This window comes from Octopus bimaculoides, chromosome 1 (assembly GCF_046866305.1).
Source record: "Octopus bimaculoides isolate indiv1 chromosome 1, ASM4686630v1, whole genome shotgun sequence".
Classification (NCBI taxonomy): Eukaryota; Metazoa; Mollusca; class Cephalopoda; order Octopoda; family Octopodidae; genus Octopus; species Octopus bimaculoides.
Window position 1 is genome coordinate 89,592,702 of NC_142928.1, and position 12,500 is coordinate 89,605,201.

The following is a 12,500-nucleotide window of genomic DNA, read 5'->3' on the forward strand; positions in this document are numbered from 1 at the left end:
TACTTTTTTAATCTTTTGATAAAAGTGAAAGGATGTTGTCTATTTATTTATTCCCATTAAGCTCTGCAGTAATCTTGGGAGCTGTACTTTTGTGATCCTTTCTAACAATCCGCCTAAGAGTCCGACTGTCCTTATCTGAAAGTTTTGGTTTTATTCCGGAGTTTTGTTTCGACGAGGAGGTTTTTCTCTCTTTCTCAAGGGAAGTCATTACTTTGGAGACAGTACTTCTTGATACACCAAACCTTTCGACTGTTTTCGTTACTCTAGCGTCTGCCATACGTGCACCAACAATTTGACCTCTTTGAAAGTCCGATAGATCTGTCATTTTAATGAATTTTAATGACTTTTTTCTGATGATATCTGCAAAGAAACAGCAATTTCAGCAAAACATATTAGGCAACACTAATAATAAATTTAAAAAACATAAAAATAAACAAGCTTTTGACGGTTTTATAGATATTTTAAAATTATGATGCTATGATGCTAGGTGTTTCCATTATTTCGTCCAACCCCTGTATATATATATATATGTGTGTGTGAGTGTGTGTGTGAGTGTGTGTGTGTGAGTGTGTGTGTGTGTGTGTGTGAGCGTGTGCGTGCGTGCGTGCGTGTATGTGTGTGTGTGTATGTGTGTATACTTATACACACACACGAGAGCTGATAAAAGAATGATAGGCTGTTTAATTCAACTCAGGAACAAATCATATATGTCGTTTTCACGCATAAACCAAAGACTCACAAACATCCACAAATTGAGACATGCACACACACACGCACGTAGACGCAAGCGCAAACGTATACATGTACATGTACACATTCTGTAAAAACCTTCGGTTGTTTATTTTACCTCGCCTTATTTTTATGCACGTAACATACACCTATTTCTACGTATTAACACTTCCATATACAGTTCATTATTTATTTGATCTACAAAAAGTATCCATTAACTAATTAATATATTGCTGTTACCTCAATTTATTCTAAACATAAAAATCATCGATTCGAAATACTATTCCTATATCATTGATATCGACCAATATCCTGCATTCCAGTAGATATTTTTCTGTTTAAAAGCCTTTAATCATTGGCTCTTTTTTTTACATCGATTGAATAGTTCGCTTATAATTTGATTCTGATGTCGCGTGAGATACACTGAGAGTACAAAATTAGTGTCATCGATTAAAGTTTGCATATTTTTGTGGGTTATTTTACATATACATTTGTTTTGTATTTCTTTTTTTTGCTATTAATGAATCCACCACTACTACCACTACATCTAATTAGTTACTTTCAACTGTGAGATGCAGCTTTAAAAAGCAACTTATTAAGCATTGATTTCTTTGAACTTTGATTGCAGTTTCAAGTTACTGACATACCCCAGTAACCTTACTCGTGGAATATTTTACTTTCTCAGATAACAAAAAGAATTGCATAACGTTACAATTTAGAATTTAGCTTAATACGGCACAAGAATGTCTAAGGAGTCTATCCGATATTTAAGTAATGGGGTTTTGTTACATGCCGCGTATCTAACTTTCATTGTTAAAAGTGGTAGATGGAGTGTAAAATCAATGATCTTTACTAAGTACCAACAAGCTGAGCCGGTAAGAATTATTTCATCCTCAAATAGTATTTGTATTTTAAATATATATCAAGTAATACGAATACCATTGCTTTTAGATAAACGACTTAATATTCGTACGCTTATTCAGGAGCTCTATATAAAGATATATAAGCTATTCCTAATTTGGGTTCACAAGCCAGGTCGAGTCTCATGCGTTACCTAATTACTTACTAAACATGTACAGCTACTGTAATTATGAGGGACACGAATTGCGAGGTTTTTAATTTCCGTCTTTATAGAAAGTAAAATAATCTATTTTCTTCCGTAAACCATGCAGGTTTTTTTTTGTATTTGTGAATTCAAAGAATTGGCTATAGCAATTAAAACACATTCACTTATCTAGCTGAAATGTTAAACAAAGGAAACGAACTTCAGCAGACATGTCTCATATTTCTACCGATGCTGCTGCTACTGAGTCAAACGAAAGATCTCTCATAATAAACTGAGGCCTTATACTATAAACAAATCATGGAGATGCAGGAGTGACTGTGTGGTAAAAAAAATTGATTACCTCTACACGGTTCTGGGTTCAGTGTCACTGCGGGACACCTTGGGCAAGTTTTTTTTACTATCGCCTCGGGTCGACCAAACCCTTGTCACTCAATATGGCAGACGGAAATTGAAAGCTTTCCATCGTACACACGCATATGTATGTGTGTGTGTGTGCGTGTGTGTGTGTGAGAGAGAGAGAGAGAGCAAGTTTTGTGTTTGACATCTTCACAGCTTAGCGACCGGAGTTAGTTTGTTTATGTCTTCATTCATTCACCTAAAACCCTTTAAGACGGTGGCCCAGCACGACCACAGTCCAAAGACTGAAGCAAGTAAGAGAATATCTATCAATCTATCTATCTATCTATCTATCTATCTATCTATCTATCTATCTATCTAACTATCTATCTATCTATCTATCTATCTATCTATCTATCTATCTATCTATCTATCTATCTATCTATCTACGTTATGAGCATGTGTGTAGATATATGTACATTTGTATGTATGAACGTATGTATATGTAATCTAATATCATTACAATCTCTGTATGGCAATCAATTGAATTTACACTATAGACTATGTACTTATTGAAATTAAGAAATATAGTGTTTAATCAAGGCTTTATCTGATTGCTTATTGACTTATGATATTCCTATTCCCGTTATTATGGCACAAGTGACTTGTCATTAGTACTGCATATTCTTCCAGCTCCAGTCTCTTCGTACGGTAATTGTGCACCACAGAAAGGTGATATGGGGATGGAGGCTTTCAGTGCCATTCTGTGAATGCTGTTTGTTAAGGCTCTTGTTTAGGAATGAATATATCCTGTTAGGAAAAATATCAAAACATTGACACCATCAACCCATCTACAAGAGATACATTAACGTTGTTTTATTGATTAATATTATATATACAGACATGACTCATCAGCAACTATATAGTATTATCATAACTGTGGAAACGAAATATAACGATGGCTGAGCTCGAGCCGACTTTTTAAAGCATATTACAATGAAATGGCTCTTCCAAGATATTTACATATTGATCTTTTGTTAAACAATAATGTAGTCACCCAAATCCTCATATATACATACATACATACATACATACATATATATATATATATATATATATATATATATACATATATATATATATATATATATATATATATATATTTATATATATATATATAATATATGTGTGTGTGTATTTGCGTGTGTATGTATGCGTGTATGTGTGTGTGTGTGTGTGTGTGTGTGTGTTTGCATATCGGTGTATCAGAATCTAGATTCAATTATCTTTAATGTTTTTGTATTTTTTTCTAATAAAATATTGCTTAAATCATTTAATGTATGTTGAAAAGTATGCAATTGGAGCAACTGTAGTTCGTTAGTATCATGCTGTATTGTCTGTTTTATTTTGCCAATCTCTATTCAAATGCATATAAAGCCAACTTTATTTTTCTTTACCATGCTTGCAATAAGAAATGTAATGTGAATACATTAGGATATGTTCCCCACTCTACTAATTCGTCGCCTTCGGCTTTTGTTAGAAAGAAAGATTTACACATATTCAAAGCGATTATTTTCAATCAACTCTTGAAGCAGAGAAACATTACTCGTGCTTACAGCCATCTTGGAAAAGACGTGAACGTTACACGAGCTAACATATCAGTCTCTGTATGTTTATTCAACCCATTAGTAAAAGCATCCTAAACCACATTCGAATTATGCCCTAAAGTCTTACAAATAAAATAACATATTAGATAATGTATTCTTTTGTTAGAAAATGAAAGAATAAGCACCACGGGAGTCTTTGATTATAGGTCTAGTCCAGTAATTCATAACATTTTTCACTACTAAGAAGTTTTATCTAAACGAATTTTGCTGCAGTCCCTAAGATTTTGCATTGTCTGTCAACTGAATATGTCTATTAAATACGTATAAACTTGTAGTTCCAATTGTAACTGTACATTTTACACTGCAACTTTTAAGATTTTGAACACAGCTCACTGGTCCGCTGTACTACAATTGTAACTTTAGTGATCCGCAAATGACAGGATGGGAAACTGTTTTAATCGATAAGGGCTAAACAAGGAGTAAAATCTCAAAAACAACAACAACAACAGCTGCAGCGGAAGCAGCATCAACTGCAGCTACACGATCCTGACAATTTGCTTTCTATTCGTCGTCCATGTTCATTTATGAAAGGCAGCTTGGATGTTAGCTTTCTACGTCGTTAAAATTTTTATCTCAATTCGTCTCATCTCTACGGAAGTTCGCACATTGTAAAACAAACCTCATTCAAATTGATCATATTAAATTCAGTTTTTCTCGCTAGAAAATACTACCAACCCCTGTGTGTATAGAGGTCGGATCAATATTTATAAAACCGTGCATTTGCCTTGTTCGCATGTAACTGTCCAAAGCCCTATAGATTACATTTATAGTACGGTGGAAGTGTTACGTCATAGAAGTTGTTAAAGGGAGATACATATTTTCTTGATTCTTTTGTTTGAGTCAACTACAGCTGAATGGAGTAATTTTCCAAATGAATAGAACAATAAAGTGAATGAAGCTTGTTGAATTTGATCTTTTTTCAATGGCTTCAGCAGGTCCCGTAAAAATGGAAGGAGAACGTCAATTAAATTCTTTTTTTCACTGAGGATAAACACACACACACGCGCCCGCCCGCCCGCCCGCCCGCCCACGCCCGCCCGCACACGCACACACACGCACGCACACACGCACACACGCACGCACACACACACACACAAGTTTTATGATGAGTTAAGAGTTTGTGTATGTATAACAAAGATACATTTAATAGAATGATTAAAATTCAGAAATGTGTTATGTATTTTATGTTTTAAAGGCTTTACATTATAGAAGTTTTTCCAAAATTCACAAAGTATTATGGAAATTAATTTTCCGGACTGTCTTTATGCCTTGTAACTTTATTGCTATTTATTATGCCACTGACAAAACAGTCCTACAAAAATGAATTAAGTTTCACCATCCATCGATGCATTATATTTGTGGTTATGCGGGTGACATGTATATAGTCACATAAATATAATATCGGACTGTTTAGAGTCGAAGTCGAACATAAGAAAAAAAAATGCACTAGTTTACATAAAATATCAGAGATTTTGCACACAAAGAAGTTGGTATGTGTTCGAAAGCGGAAAGACAAAAATAATTTCATACGTGCATTTTAAAGCAGTTTCATGTCATGCCAAGTAACGAGAAGCGGAGATGTGATGAATGGAGATTACAATGAACTCGGTCACTAAGAGAGGTAGACTGATAAAACTGACAGCATTGAGTCTGCCTCATAGTTCTAGTTCATGCAGAAACATAGAGGCAAGCAGAAATCAAATCGTTTGAAACATCATGTCGACAAAAAAAAAAAGAAAGTCAGCAAAAAATTAGTTTTACAGTAAAATTTTCTCATCAATATTTACAATAATTAATCTAAAATAATTAAAGAAACACAATTTAATGCCTTTTAAAATAAATTATCGAATGTTCCTTTATATTGCTACAGATAACCTAATCTAAGGATAAATTACCTTCGTACGTATTTAATTAATTTTCATTAGCTGTCTTTTCTCATCATTCTATTGCTTTTGTTTTCTCTGTTTGCGTCGCTTTTAGGGGAAAGGTTGCTGAAATGGCTTAAGTTTAGATTTTAGTATATATATATATATATATATATATATATATATACAGATGTGTGTTCGTATGTGTGTGTTGTGTGTGTATACAGATATATGTTATGGAGTACTATATCTAGAACACCTATTAGCAAGACGATAATATATTCGAAAGTCATTAGGATAAACAACTGTCAGTTAATCACGATTTCTACTAAAGAAAAAATGTACTACGAAGTAAATTAACTGACTTGGTGATCAATCGATATTCGTTATCTGATAGTTGGCAAAAATGGCACACAACTAGCTGTCTGAAAGTATGCGATTGCTACCTTCTATGATCGCTTTTCGAATTCTTGGGGGATTAATTTCAGCCTTCCAAGTTTCGTAACATAACTACTGGATTGATTCGATCAACTAGAGTCCCACCCCTCCAGTAAATGGGTCTAATGCATATATAAGAAATCAATATTTCACTTATCTCTGTGTCCAGCATTGTAGATACAAAACTAATCAATCTCAAAGTAAGCTCAGACCACATCCAACTTTCTATCATGGTTTGAAATCATTTCTTTTCATTTCAGTCTCTAGAGATCACTGGGAAATTTAGCACGTTTACAATATCTGTTTTTAACTAATTGACTAAAGGTACATGGCCTTTATCGGCGTCAAAAAGTAATATTTTAACTATCCCAGGTGATAAATAAAAGCCAACTGTTCGACGATTTATAATGAAACGTTAATGAGTAATCTAATTATGGCACTAATGCAGTTTCCAGAGGCGTTAATGACACAAATGCTGTAAAAGTGATATGACCTGGTATTGCAGTTAGTTGGTGCTTGCTCACCTTATCGCTTGCAACATTCACAGTATGAAAATCATTAACGTAAATTTCCATTCGCCAATATGAGAGATTTTAATGTTCATTTTCTCGAACATGCAAAGCATTGATTTAGTTTCATGAAATAAAATGCTTCCCAATTTGAAGGGGGAAACTGGATACAACTAGTTAAAAAGTATTGTAGTACTGAAGCGGATACCATCGGCTACGAGGTTATGTAAGACAACGAAAAACGGAAATTCTATTATAATCAGGGTGAAAATTAAGTACATTACGACAGTTTGTCTTATACTCTACTTTCTGCACTATTTCCAGTGATCTTCATTAAACTAATTTATTCTGAATACTGTTGAAACCAAGTGATCGAATACAATTAAATGTTGATGTAATTAATTAAGTACACTAAAAATCTTAATGAATAGAAATTTGCCTCTTACTTGGAGAAAGAAGATAAAAAATAACTGAAGATAACCAATGATGAGGCTTCTCTACTAACAAAAATGAAATTTGTTTTCCTAAGCATGAAAATTCAATTTTCTGTGGAGTCAATTTTTAATTTCTTGAAATTATCTCCTCTTTCTTTGCGAGTCACTGTCAGTTAATTTTAGCTTTTTTGTTTTCTTTTTCTCAACTAGAGGCAAATTATACTTCATTAGGATTTTCAGTGTATTTTATTTAGTGCATCAACACTTACCTGAACTATATCAATTCAGCCATTGCTCAACTTGACTTCTCATGAGATTATGTTCCGTAATTATCGAAACTGAAATCAAAATATATTTTAATTCTAACTGTCCATGTTCTCTGAACACATCAAACTTAAGAAATTTATGTTTGGCTGATAATGCTTAGTCAATCAAAGCCATGTCTGTAACTTTGTCTGCTGACATATGAAGATTTCTCCATCATATACGAAAGTTCTTTTTTCTGTAAAATTGATTCTTAATTTCTTGAAATTATCTCTCCTTTTCTTTGAAATTCACAAACAATTACCGTTAGGTATGTGTTTTCTTCCTCCAAATATAAAGCAGATTTCAATTCATTAATTACATTAATGTCAATACGTACTTAATGACAAGCGTCATTAAGAACAACACCACTTACCCGAATTAAATCCATGTCATTGACCTACCTGAATTATTTCCCTCACCTCAATTTCTGTAATTATAGGATACAATTACTTAAGTTCCACAAAATCATCCACGCATTGCACTAAATTGATCCCATTACTAATAGAGTTTGTTTTTCACCACAGGTACTATTTTACCTTACTTTTCAATACTCTAAACGTTGAATTTGATCGCATCCGATTGTTTATATAAAATGCTACATACTTCTATCTTCCTCTCCAAATAACTGGATGGTATTTGTATAATCTAACTATATAGTTCAGTGGCTGAAACACATAAATAAATAAATAAATAAATAAATATATATATATATATATATATATATATATATATATATATATTTATTGACCGTTGACTGAACATTATTCAATTTATTTTCTCCGTGTTTTTCTCCTTGTCTCCGTATTCTTTCTGTTGAAGAGCGTAGCTCTAAACGTCAAAGACTTTCCGTATTCCCGAGCGTCATTCTAATACATCCTTTTGTTATTTACACCACCTGTCCTCGTCTGTTGTTGATTTTTCGTACATTCTCCCATATATATATATATATATATATATATATATATATATGTATGGATATATATATATATATATATATATATATATATATATATATATATATATATATATATATATATATATATATGTATGGATATATATATATATATATATATATATATATATATATATATATATATATATATATATATTATATATATATATATATATATATATATATATATATATATATATATATATATATATATATATATGTGTGTGTGTGTGTGTGTGTGTGTGTGTGTATATATATATATACACCTTCTCCTCGACTTACAAATTATGCGACTTACGACCACCCGCACTTACGGCCAAAATAAATAAATAAATTTTCGGACGTTTGGAAGCTGCACGTACGCTAACTATAGCAGTATCTGGCAATGCAGGCCTCCCTCAGACCCAGGCATCCACTGCTTGTCACTGTCTTTCACTCAGTCGCTTTCAAGCATCTGTTGCGTTTGAATGAAAATAGTGTTGAAAAATATAAATCGACATACGACCAGATCGACTTACGACCAGTCAGTCGAAACAGAACTCGGTCCTAAGTCGCGGATAAGGTGTATATGATTATTTCGTTGATAGACTTAAATATAATCAATGGTTCGTAGTGGATAATCTTATAATACGTTAACTCTTTTGATTAAAAATATGAAATAACTGCAATTGCTCTCGCGCGCTTGTTAAATATATTATAGTAGCATATATTTTTAAAATTATTTTACAGTTCTGACGAAGCTGATAATTTCCCAAACCGGTGTGGTCCATAACGTGAGTATTAATTGCATTTGCTTCATTTTATTTTTAGCAATAAGCCAAAAAAAAAGACGTGCCTGTACTTTTTGAAGCCTGACGGGATTAAATCATGAATTATAAACTCTTCTGCTTAGAGATAGAAAAGTATATGCAATTGATTAGAATTCTCAAGTAGCATATGTTGACTGTCGTTATTTTAAAATGTATTTTGTATCACTATTTGTAAATAATTGGCTCCTTGGTTACATTTCTCCAAAGAGGTATTACATTTACTGTGGCAAGATGACAAAGATGCGTCTGTGGCCGAACAAATATAGTATATATCCGAACGAATTTGGTTTGTCGTTTCTAACAAAAGTTGGTTATATGCACACATAAATATATACATATAAAACGACCACAGTCACGACGACGACGATGACAATCACCACCACCACCACCATCACCACAAACATCATCATAATCATCGTCATCATCATCATCATCATCATCATCATCATCATCATCAGCGTTATCTTTTTCCTTTAACACGCTTACAATAATAATATTATTAGTAATGATAATAATGATAATGGACTCTCCCATCGTTTACGACGTATGAGCGTTCAGCTTTTTGCCGAATGACCTGTACAGATGATTTCTATATAGTGATCAAATGTTCGTGCCGCACATTAGCCCACTCTTTCCATCAAATCGACCTTGCTTGACCAAGTACACGACGTTCCACGGGTCAAGTGTCAAGGTGATCACAGAGCAACGTGAAATGAAGTGTTTTTACTCAAGAACACAACACACTACTCGGCTTAGGAATTGAGATCACGATCTAGCGATTGTGAGTGCAACACCTAACCACTAGTTCACACACCCTCACAATAACAACAAAAACAACAACAACAACAACAACAATAATAATAATGGAATGAGCGGCTGGACGTGTTCTTCGCTGCTCTGACCTGTCAACAGCTGATAACACAGAACATTAATACAACCCAGCAGAACAACTGAAAAATAACTCTAAAAGACTGGAATATCTACAGTTTCCTGTGAGTATTTTGAATTTCCCTCAAAATAAGTTAAGAATCTTAGATATCTACAGTTTTCGAACACATAAACGATCAGCTTTAAAACCTTTAATATCTACAAATTCTGTGAATACCTATCCTTTCCTTTCTCCCTGAGAATACGAAAATGTAAACATCCTCTTTATTCTAAGAACACTACAGTTTTCTCTGTTTGGACAGACAAAAGATCATCTCCAGTAAATTTTAAAACTCCGGAAAGAGCTCGAAAAATAAGAGGTGTTACCTTAGTTCACTGGTAGTGAACAACTAACACCGTATTACATCTCTAGCGTTAGAAGCTGTGCAAAAGCAATGATAATAATAATAATAATCATAATAATAATAATAATCATAATAATAATAATAAATAAATAAGTATATGAGTAGAAACCTTACCCGTGAGTGTGTTAAATAAGACACTAAAATAATAATAATAATAATAATAATAATAATAATAATAATAATAATAATAATAAATCTGAAAAACTCTGAGGACTGGATGCTAAAACTTGTCTTAAAATATGAAAGCAAGAAAGCATCTTACTCAGTAACAAAACAGGCAAAGGAATATCTAAGTGAATTCCAATTGCAACAAATTCAAGAATTAGACGAACTAGAAACACCTGCAGAAAAAGCTAAGCGCTTGAAAACCCGTGATAAAATTGCTGCCTTAGCTATTATGACTGAAAAATGGCATGGAAAACCTCTCAATGGCAAATACCCAAAGAGAGCGAATAATGCAGATATTGACAAAGCCCTTACCCACCAATGGTTAATGGCCTCTGGCTTGAAATCAGAAACAGAGGGGTTTATCATAGCAGCCCAAGATCAATGCCTACCTACAAAGAACTACCAGGCCAACATATTAAAGAACGGCAGCTCCCCATTATGTCGTATATGCCAACAACAAAATGAGACCATCGATCATGTTGTCTCCATGTGCAGTCTGCTTGCGCCTACAGAGTATCTCAACAGGCATGATAGAGCTGCACAATATATTCACTGGGTAATATGCAAAAACCTGGACTTGCCCCATGATAAAAACTGGTGGGAACACAAACCACCCCCAGTACTTGAAAATGATCACATTGCACTCCTCTGGAACTTCACCATTCAAACTGACAGAAAGATAGACGCAAATAGGCCAGACATCATACTGAAAGACTTCAGACAAAAATCATGCCTCCTCATTGATATGACTGTCCCAATCGATATAAACGTATCTGTCAAGACCTACCAAAAACTGAGCAAATATAAAGATCTTGAAATAGAAATTAGCAAAATGTGGAATCTGAAGACGAAAACAATACCTATTGTCATAGGTGCCCTGGGAATGACAGCGAAACGGGCTGATTACCACCTAGATCAGATTCCAGGAAACCCCAAAATGGCTGAAGTTCAAAAGATAGTGCTCATGGGAACTGCACATATCCCTACGTAAAATACTGTCTATGTGATCTCAAATTTTAAAGCAAACACATAATTTTCTTATGGTTTCTTAAACATTCACTTGAACAAAACTGTACAAATCCAAATATATGGTACCCTAGGCATAACACCTACATGAACTTCTAACTTGTTGTCTCTTGAGGTCTCTGGGTGAGACTTGGATCCAACTTGTACAAATGCAAAACAAAAGTCAAACATAAAATAATAATAATAATAATAATGATAATAATAATACAACAATTCTTAAAATTGGAAATTGGAAGAGTTTAGAATGTGAAAAGTGTAAAAGATGTACTCATGATAATTGGTGCACTGGTAAAGATATATACAAACGGTTGAAGGTAGTTGGAATAAGATGTCCTGTAGAGCTTCTGCAGACATTTTGCCTCTTAGGGACAGGAAGGATTATCAGGAGGGTTCTAAACGCTTGAAAGATTATTGAAAGCTATTGGATACCTTAGATTACAGTAGTAACCTGCCACGCACATAAGTCCTGCCAGGAATAAGACCGAACTTGTGGCAAATCAAAAAAATAATAATACGAATAATGACTAAATAATACGTTTATGAATTTGTGTTGCCAAATTCTTGATGTGAAAAAAAAAAGTGACCATCCCGAAATACAGCAGTAACTAAATTTAAATGGACGGAATCAAGTAGTGAACTATTACCAAATCGGCATTCTGGTTATAGAAACATGTTTGTAAGTATGCAAGAATACACAGATTAGTAGAATTAGGCAGCATTAAAAAGAAGACTGAAAAACATTTTAAAATCACATAATGGAATTCAAATTTTAAGTACTTTAAGGCTTTAAATAAAGAGAAAACGTTAAAAACGCGTAAAAAAAGATAATACATTTAATCAAAATGGAACTTGAAATCATGGAAAATGGAAACGTAAAAAATAAAACTCGCGATGTTCCGATTC

At 33.4% G+C, this 12,500-nt stretch overlaps 1 protein-coding gene across 6 annotated transcripts in view; it reads left to right on the plus strand.

The window, feature by feature from the left end:
* The window catches only part of LOC106879613 (piggyBac transposable element-derived protein 3), a 359,535-nt gene that overhangs the window by 129,141 nt on the left and 217,894 nt on the right, over positions 1 to 12,500 (plus strand). For 4 of the 6 annotated variants that reach the window (XM_089353731.1, XM_089353735.1, XM_014929269.3 and 1 more), the window contains exon 2: positions 9,032 to 9,075. The exons of the other annotated variants lie outside the window; for them this stretch is intronic. The gene's annotated coding sequence lies outside the window, so the exon portion shown is untranslated. The remainder of the gene's footprint in view (positions 1 to 9,031; positions 9,076 to 12,500) is intronic. 6 annotated transcript variants of the gene reach the window in all.